The sequence below is a fragment of the Mustelus asterias genome, unplaced genomic scaffold (assembly GCF_964213995.1).
Source record: "Mustelus asterias unplaced genomic scaffold, sMusAst1.hap1.1 HAP1_SCAFFOLD_116, whole genome shotgun sequence".
Lineage (NCBI taxonomy): Eukaryota > Metazoa > Chordata > Chondrichthyes > Carcharhiniformes > Triakidae > Mustelus > Mustelus asterias.
Window position 1 is genome coordinate 6,147 of NW_027590156.1, and position 7,695 is coordinate 13,841.

General features: G+C 43.3%; 1 non-coding gene across 1 annotated transcript; it reads right to left on the reverse strand.

The window, feature by feature from the left end:
• Positions 1-4,940: 4,940 nt before the first annotated feature.
• On the reverse strand, positions 4,941-5,012 carry trnaq-uug (transfer RNA glutamine (anticodon UUG)). Its single transcript has one exon. It is a non-coding gene; the product is annotated as a tRNA-Gln (tRNA).
• Positions 5,013-7,695: the final 2,683 nt, after the last annotated feature.

Consider the following 7,695-nt stretch of genomic DNA (forward strand, 5'->3'; position numbering starts at 1 on the left):
GATAAAATATATCCTCGGATTCTTTGGGAGGCAAGGCATGAGATTGCAGAGCCTTTGGCTTTAATCTTTGGGTCCTTACTGTCCACGGGGATGGTGCCAGAGGACTGGAGAGTGGCGAATGTTGTTCCTCTGTTTAAGAAAGGGAATAGAAATGACCCTGGTAATTATAGACCGGTTAGTCTTACTTCGGTGGTTGGTTAATTGATGGAAAAGGTCCTTAGGGATGGGATTTACGACCATTTAGAACGATGCGGATTAATCCGGGATAGTCAGCACGGATTCGTGAAGGGCAAGTCATGCCTCACAAACTTGATTGAATTTTTTGAGGAGATAACTAAGTGTGTTGATGAAGGTAGGGCAGTTGATGCCACATACATGGATTTTAGTAATGCGTTTGATAAGGTCCCCCATGGTCGGCTTATGATGAAAGTGAGGAGGTGTGGGATAGAGGGAAAGTTGGCCGATTGGATAGGTAACTGGCTGTCTGATCGAAGACAGAGGGTGGTGGTGGATGGAAAATTATCGGATTGGAGGCAGGTTGCGAGCGGAGTGCCACAGGGATCAGTGCTTGGTCGTCTGCTCTTTGTAATTTTTAATAATGACTTAGAGGAGGGGGCTGAAGGGTGGATCAGTAAATTTACTGATGACACCAAGATTGGTGGAGTAGTGGATGAGGTGGAGGGCTGTTGTAGGCTGCAAAGAGACATAGATAGGATGCAAAGCTGGGCTGCAAAATGGCAAATGGAGTTTCACCCTGATAAATGTGAGGTGATTCATTTTGGTAGGACTAATTTAAATGTGGATTACAGGGTCAAAGGTAGGGTTCTGAAGACTGTGGAGGAACAGAGAGATCTTGGGGTCCATATCCACAGATCTCCAAAGGTTGCCAGTCAAGTCATAGAATCATAGAATCATAGAAACCCTACAGTGCAGAAGGAGGCCATTCGGCCCATCGAGTCTGCACCGACCACAATCCCACCCAGGCCCTACCCCCACATATTTACCCGCTAATCCCTCTAACATACGCATCTCAGGACTCTAAGGGGCAATTGTTTTTTTTACCTGGCCAATCAACCAAACCCGCACATCTTTGGACTGTGGGAGGAAACCGGAGCACCCGGAGGAAACCCACGCAAACACGAGGAGAATGGATAGAGCTGTGAAGAAGGCCTATAGTGTGTTCGCTTTTATTAACAGGGGGTTGGAGTTTAAGAGCCGTGGGGTTATGCTGCAACGAAACAGGACCTTGGTGAGACCACATTTGGAATATTGTGTGCAGTTCTGGTCACCTCACTATAAGAAGGATGTGGAAGCGCTGGAAAGAGTGCAGAGGAGATTTACCAGGATGCTGCCTGGTTTGGAGGGTAGGTCTTATGAGGAAAGGTTGAGGGAGCTAGGGCTGTTCTCTCTGGAGCGGAGGAGGCTGAGGGGTGACTTAATAGAGGTTTATAAAATGATGAAGGGGATAGATCGAGTGAACGTTCAAAGATTATTTCCTCGGGTGGATGGAGCTATTACAAGGGGGCATAACTATAGGGTTCGTGGTGGGAGATATAGGAAGGATATCAGAGGTAGGTTCTTTGCGCAGAGAGTGGATGGGGTGTGGAATGGACTGCCTGCAGTGATAGTGGAGTCCGACACTTTAGGAACATTTAAGCGGTTATTGGATACGCACATGGAGCACACTAGGATGATAGGGAGTGGGATAGCTTGATCTTGGTTTCAGATAAAGCTCGGCACAACAGCGTGGGCCGAAGGGCCTGTTCTGTGCTGTACTGCTCTATGTTCTATTTCACCTCACTATCGATTTCATGTTACAGAAAACAGCAATAGCTATTATTATTGGTTGAAAAATCATTTGTGTTCTAATTCAGCATGTCAAGTCACATCTGATGAGAACATAAGTAAATGAAATTAAAAGGGAATGGTTTCACGGTTACGCCAGGATAATTATGTACCTATCTGGTTAGATTGAGGATTGACGGGAAGCGGACAGGAAAGGATTTGAACTTCAGTTGGAAATTCCCAAAGCATCAGTGGGCCGGTTTTCAATCTTTTGTTTATACTGGCAGTCATTCAGCCTATGTTCCTTTGTGTGCTCTTTAAAGGAAAAATCCATTCCTTCCGCACACGTTCCTTTCACCTAACGGCTGGGACTGTCTCGTTGTTCCTGCCAGAAACGACACCGCTCACACTCTTTCATTCAAGATGAGCTGTCAGACTTTAGATGGAAGGACCAAAACCCAAGTTAATTCTGGCAGTGGTGGGATTTAAACCCATGTCTCCGCTGAGATTGGAACCTTAGACCGCTCGGCCTCGCGTCCAGACGTTGTAATCATGTAATTTACTGATATAGCTAGTGAAATAATTTAGAAGGAATGGAGATGGGAAGGGCCAGCAGAAATCTCCAACCTAATTTTTCATTGAATCTGGTCATCCTGAAATGTGTAACAAACAAAAATCATCTGCAGTCAGAAAAACAATGAGCTGCATTTAAGGGTCGGCACCATTTAAACTGTCCTCAAACTCGTCTGGTTCCCAATCTCCTGCCAGAAATTACAACAAAACTTTCTGCTGAATTTGCTCAGGGTCTTTATTTCAGAAAGGACAGGGCACAACGCGAGACTGAGATTTCTATGCATTTCCAGGAAATAACTTATTTGGTTTCACGGTTTGGACGAGAGCAGCAAATCTTCATTTTCTGATCTGCAATCAAAAGAGCAGTATCCAATTTCTAACCACCAAGTTACAGCGTGTTTTACAATTTGCTTCATCCACGCTCCTTTTGTTATTGTAATTTTCACTCCGGACGACTTTCACGACAAACAAGATTCTCCTACAAAATGGCACGTTGTGATTCACTACCAATGATGTGTCCGGCCAATGACAACATGCCGCACATACTCCACGACTGTTATCACTTTCGTTTCCGACGGTTCAAACCGCACTGAAATATTTCGAAATGTTTTTCATTGAAGAGTGAGGGATAAGTTTCATAATTCAGTGCCAGTGTACATGGCAAAATCTGACCCATTGCCATCCAGATTTTTCCTTATATCACCAGCTCTATTGGCAGCGTTTTGCAGCCCACTACTGTCCTTCTCTTTCAGTGTTTTTCCATGAACATTTGCGCTTGTGATATTTCCAATGAAGTAAACTTGAAAATATCACTCGACTGAATTTAATAGGTCCGCTTCCGATCAGAGAGTGAATCGGATTAGTTCTTACAGTTTTGCCAGAGCAGTAATTATTTTCCTGAGAGAGAATTGAACCGAAACCTCACGAGCAGAGTGCGGAACACAAACCAGTGGACTCCAGGGCAACGAGTGAACTTAGTTTCTCAAACCGATTGACCTCATATTCCTTTGCTCATTATTTTCATCTCAGATTTGTTTTACCATCGACCAGTTGCTCCTTCAAAATGTCCTGTTTGGATGGTACATAAGTGCCTCCTTCAGCCAATGACAACACGGATTGAGTTCGCTGCATCATGAAATTGACAGTGAGGTGAAATAGTCCCACAAGATGCTGAAGTTTAGAAGGATGAGAGGAGATCTGACCGAGGGAATAAAATTCTAAAAGGGATTGATCGATTAAACGTAAACCATCCCGAACAAGAGGTCACAGGTATAGAATGAGAGGCGGTGGATTTAAAAGTGAGATGAGAAGGAAGTACTTCTCGCAGAGTGTGGTGAATTGGTGGAACTCGCTGCCCCAGAGCACGGTGGAGTCTCAATCGCTGGATGATTTCAATAAGGAGATAGATATATTTCCAACTTAAAAAACTAATTAAAGGGATATGGAAAACAAGCGGGGATTTAAAGAGCAGCGAAAGATGAAATTAAAAAAAAACTTTGCTGATGCAGGCATCTCTCGCCAGAGACTCAGAAAAGTGCAATGTAATAGAAGTTGAACTGGCTGACAAATTCCACCTTTGTAAGGAATTTAAACAAAAGTTCCTTCGACAAATCAATCCTCAACAATGGCAAATAAGAGAAAGGATCCACCTAAATTTAGACGCAGTTTGCTGGGTTCAAAGTGCTCACCATTAGACCAGAGAACCTATAATTTCGCAGCCGGTTGCAAATGGTCACTCAAAGCATTTGACCCACTTACTGTTGCTGCCACATTGAATGAAAAAGGTCACATGCTTTGAGTGACCATTTGCTTCGGGCGGCTCTGTTCCTGTTTTTGTGCTGTGATGGTGAGCACCCTGGACTCCGAATGCAGTAATCGGAGTTCAGAGCTTGGTAAAAGATTGTTTTTTTTGCTAAAGCAGTTAATGGGTTTGCTGAAGGGAATTTAATTTTAAGTTCTCAGTAAGTGGAAATTTCAGCAAATTACACCGCAACCACGGATGTTGCAGCGAATGATTCTACTGGCGTCATTGCATCAACCCCAGAGAACGATTGCTCAAGAATACAAAGCGCTGAGAGGCAGGGAAGCTACAGTGGGCATTGTGTCCACCTGGACGTGTAATTCACTCTGTTATCTGTCTCAATCTAAACCAAAGTTAGGCGGTGAGAGGCCAGAGTGCGACACGTTACCCGTGGAATCAACAGCACTCTGAAGGAAGACTTTTATCCCAAAACACATACACACGCCCACACCTACACACACACACACACACACCCACACCCTCTCTCTCTCGCTCACACACACACCACACACGCTCACACACTTGCTCAATAATTGCCAGACTCCAGTCGAATTGTTATTGTGTGACACCAACCGCTTATTTTTTTCAACAGAGGAGTTGAAGGACAGCGAAAAGATGAAAAACACTAACGTTGCAAGGCTCTGGCGCCTGAGGCTCAGCAATGTGCATTGTAATAGCAGTTGAACTGGCTGACAAATTGTCCTCTCTATTCGTGCTTTGTGAGAAATTGAAACGAAACGCCCTTCAGCAAATCAATCATCTGCCTTTGCAAATTAAAGCAAGGCTCCGCCGAGACTTGAACTCGGATCGCTGGATTCAATGTCCAGAGTGCTCACCATTACACCACGAAACCCAACTCACGGCAGCCATCTGAAAATCGTCGCTCAATACTTGTGCCAATTTGAACAGCAGGGAGAAATATCAGTCCCGTTGCACAATCCCGTCAATTACCCACAACAATTCATAATTACATTGCCCTTGCTGGTTGCTCCTGTAAAAATGAGTACGCTACCTTCAACTGCATTAAATTTTACTGCAGCTGATCACATTCAAAGAGCAATGTTAGCATCGAACAGATATCAACCTTACTGTGGTAACTTGACTGAACAACATCAGCTTATCAGAGCTCTGCTTTCATCACACTGGAAGCCAATGTGAAAATATGAAGAATTTCAAATCTTAACAGACAGAAAGGGGTGTGTGACTGTGGACAATTGGCGCTGTGCATATTCCTGTAATCAGTCTCTCGGAAAATCAGTCGGATGGGATCCTGGTGGTCTCGTGGTTAGGATTCGGCGCTTTCAGGGTCGCAGGCTGCGTTCGATATATTAAGACTTAATTATTTTTATAAACAAACCAGCAATACTTCCTGGTCCAAAGCAGTTCTGCCAGAATCGGTGGAGTGAGATTTGCAGTTTTGCTTCCGAGTTGGAAATGTCACACGTGCAACAGGTCAAGAACAAACACAAATAGTGAAAAACAGTGATATGATGCAAAACGCTGCCGATAGAGGTAGTGATACAAGGGAAAATCTGGGTGGTAATGGGTCAGATTTAACCGTTTGCATTGACAGAAATATCACTCATTTCTGGATAACATTCTCGGGCTAAATTACAAGAAAACCTCTCCATGAATGAAATACTAAACTATTTGACTTCGACTGATTGCAAGCAGTTTTCATTCAGAAAGCAGTAATTGTGAAATTTACAAAGCGGGATGGAGAAAGACTCAGTTTCAGCGGTGACACTGCGGGAGGAATGGAGAGCTGGAGTACACTGAGAAAAGCAGCAAAGTTTAAACATAACCGGAACCAACCAATGTTGCCCTTGACCGTTATTCCTTATGTCAGTTAATCCATCCCGTCTGACTCACTGTCACAGACCTTCCCTTTTATATTCTTTACTGAGTTATTTCCGCTTGAAATACCGGAGAAAACTCAATAGTTCAACTCAAGTTTCGTGATAAACGAGGATAACTCTGTAATCCGAACCACTTTGAAACAAAGCCATCGGGAAATGTTTCCACCTGGTTTCGAACCGTGGGCTTTCGAGATGCAAAGCGAGCATGATGACCACATACCAACGTGGGTACTTGATGCAGCTCCGATTTAATGGGAGAGCAACTAAACTCGTCCGACAAGCCCGTCGGTTGCTCACTTTAACAAAAAGAGAAAACGCTGGAAAATCACATTGTGTCTGGCAGCATCTGTCGAAGAGAAAAGAGCTGACGTTTCGGTCGGGATGACCCTTTGTCAAAGTTTTGTGTGACACATTTGCTTTCAGATTCCAGCATCCACAGTAATTTGCTTTTATCCAGTTGCTCACTTTACATTCTCTCTGCTGGTTCCTCGAATCAAAATGAATGATGATTCATTCCACTGCATTAAATTTTAGTAATCACATGTTTGACCAAAGCTGTTCATAACGTTTACAGGAATTTAAGTGAAAATCGAACAGTGGGAGAATGTGATCCCCCTCCTTCATAAAAATCATATCCTAAATTTAGTGTCTTAGATTTCCCATCAAGGACACCAGCAGAAGTCATTGCTGTCAGAGCTGGTATTGGCAATGAACCAAATGAATGGAATTGGATTAGATCACATGTCCCATTGAGTCTCCTCCCCCACTTTAAATCAAATCCGAGCTCAACAACCGCCTCATTTCAGGAATCAATTCAGTTAAATTTGGTTCCACACAAACAGGGAGAGAAGAGATGGAACAAAAACAAAAAAGGGGAATGGATAGTTAGACTGAGAGAGGGAAGGACTGAGACAGATCTACAGAGAGAAAAGAGAAAGTGCCAGAGTGGGGTAGACACTGAACAGAACAGATACACTTCATTGTTCCATACCGTTTCAAGAAAAAAAAAACTTGAAGGCATTGGAAAGAGCAAATGCTACGGCTCTGAAAAATATTCTGGCAATGGTGCTGAAGAATTGCGCTTCAGAATTTGCCGCACCTTCAGCTAAGCTGTTCCTAACCTACAACACTGGCAACAACCGCCAATGCTACAACTTGCCCAAGATTGCCCGCTTTACAAAAATCAGGTCAAATCCAACGCCCCACATTACCACCAGTCTACTCTTGATCATCAGTAATGTGACGGAAGGGACAATAAACAATGATATCAAGAGGCATTCCAATGCAAACTGGAGGAACATCCCCCGATGTCACGATTCGGATCTTACTGCATTCCAGACTTAACACTGAGTTCAACAACTTCAGAGCATCTCCTTTCCTCCATCTTCATCCCATTTCCATTTATTTTGTTTTATTTAATTTTATGCAATTTATTTTTATTAATTAATATTTTTTCTTTTATATCTATATTTATTTTTTTGATTTCCATGTTTTGCACTGTTTATTTAAAATCTCACTTTCCATCTTGTTGCCCCCTCTCCCTCCACCCCACTCGGGCCAACTCTTACATTTCCTTTGTTCTGCCATTTGCACATTCTGATCTCTAAATGCGCAGCCTGCAGCTCCCTTCTCAGCCATGGTCACCACCATTTAATTTGTTTTTTGTTTTTCTTGATT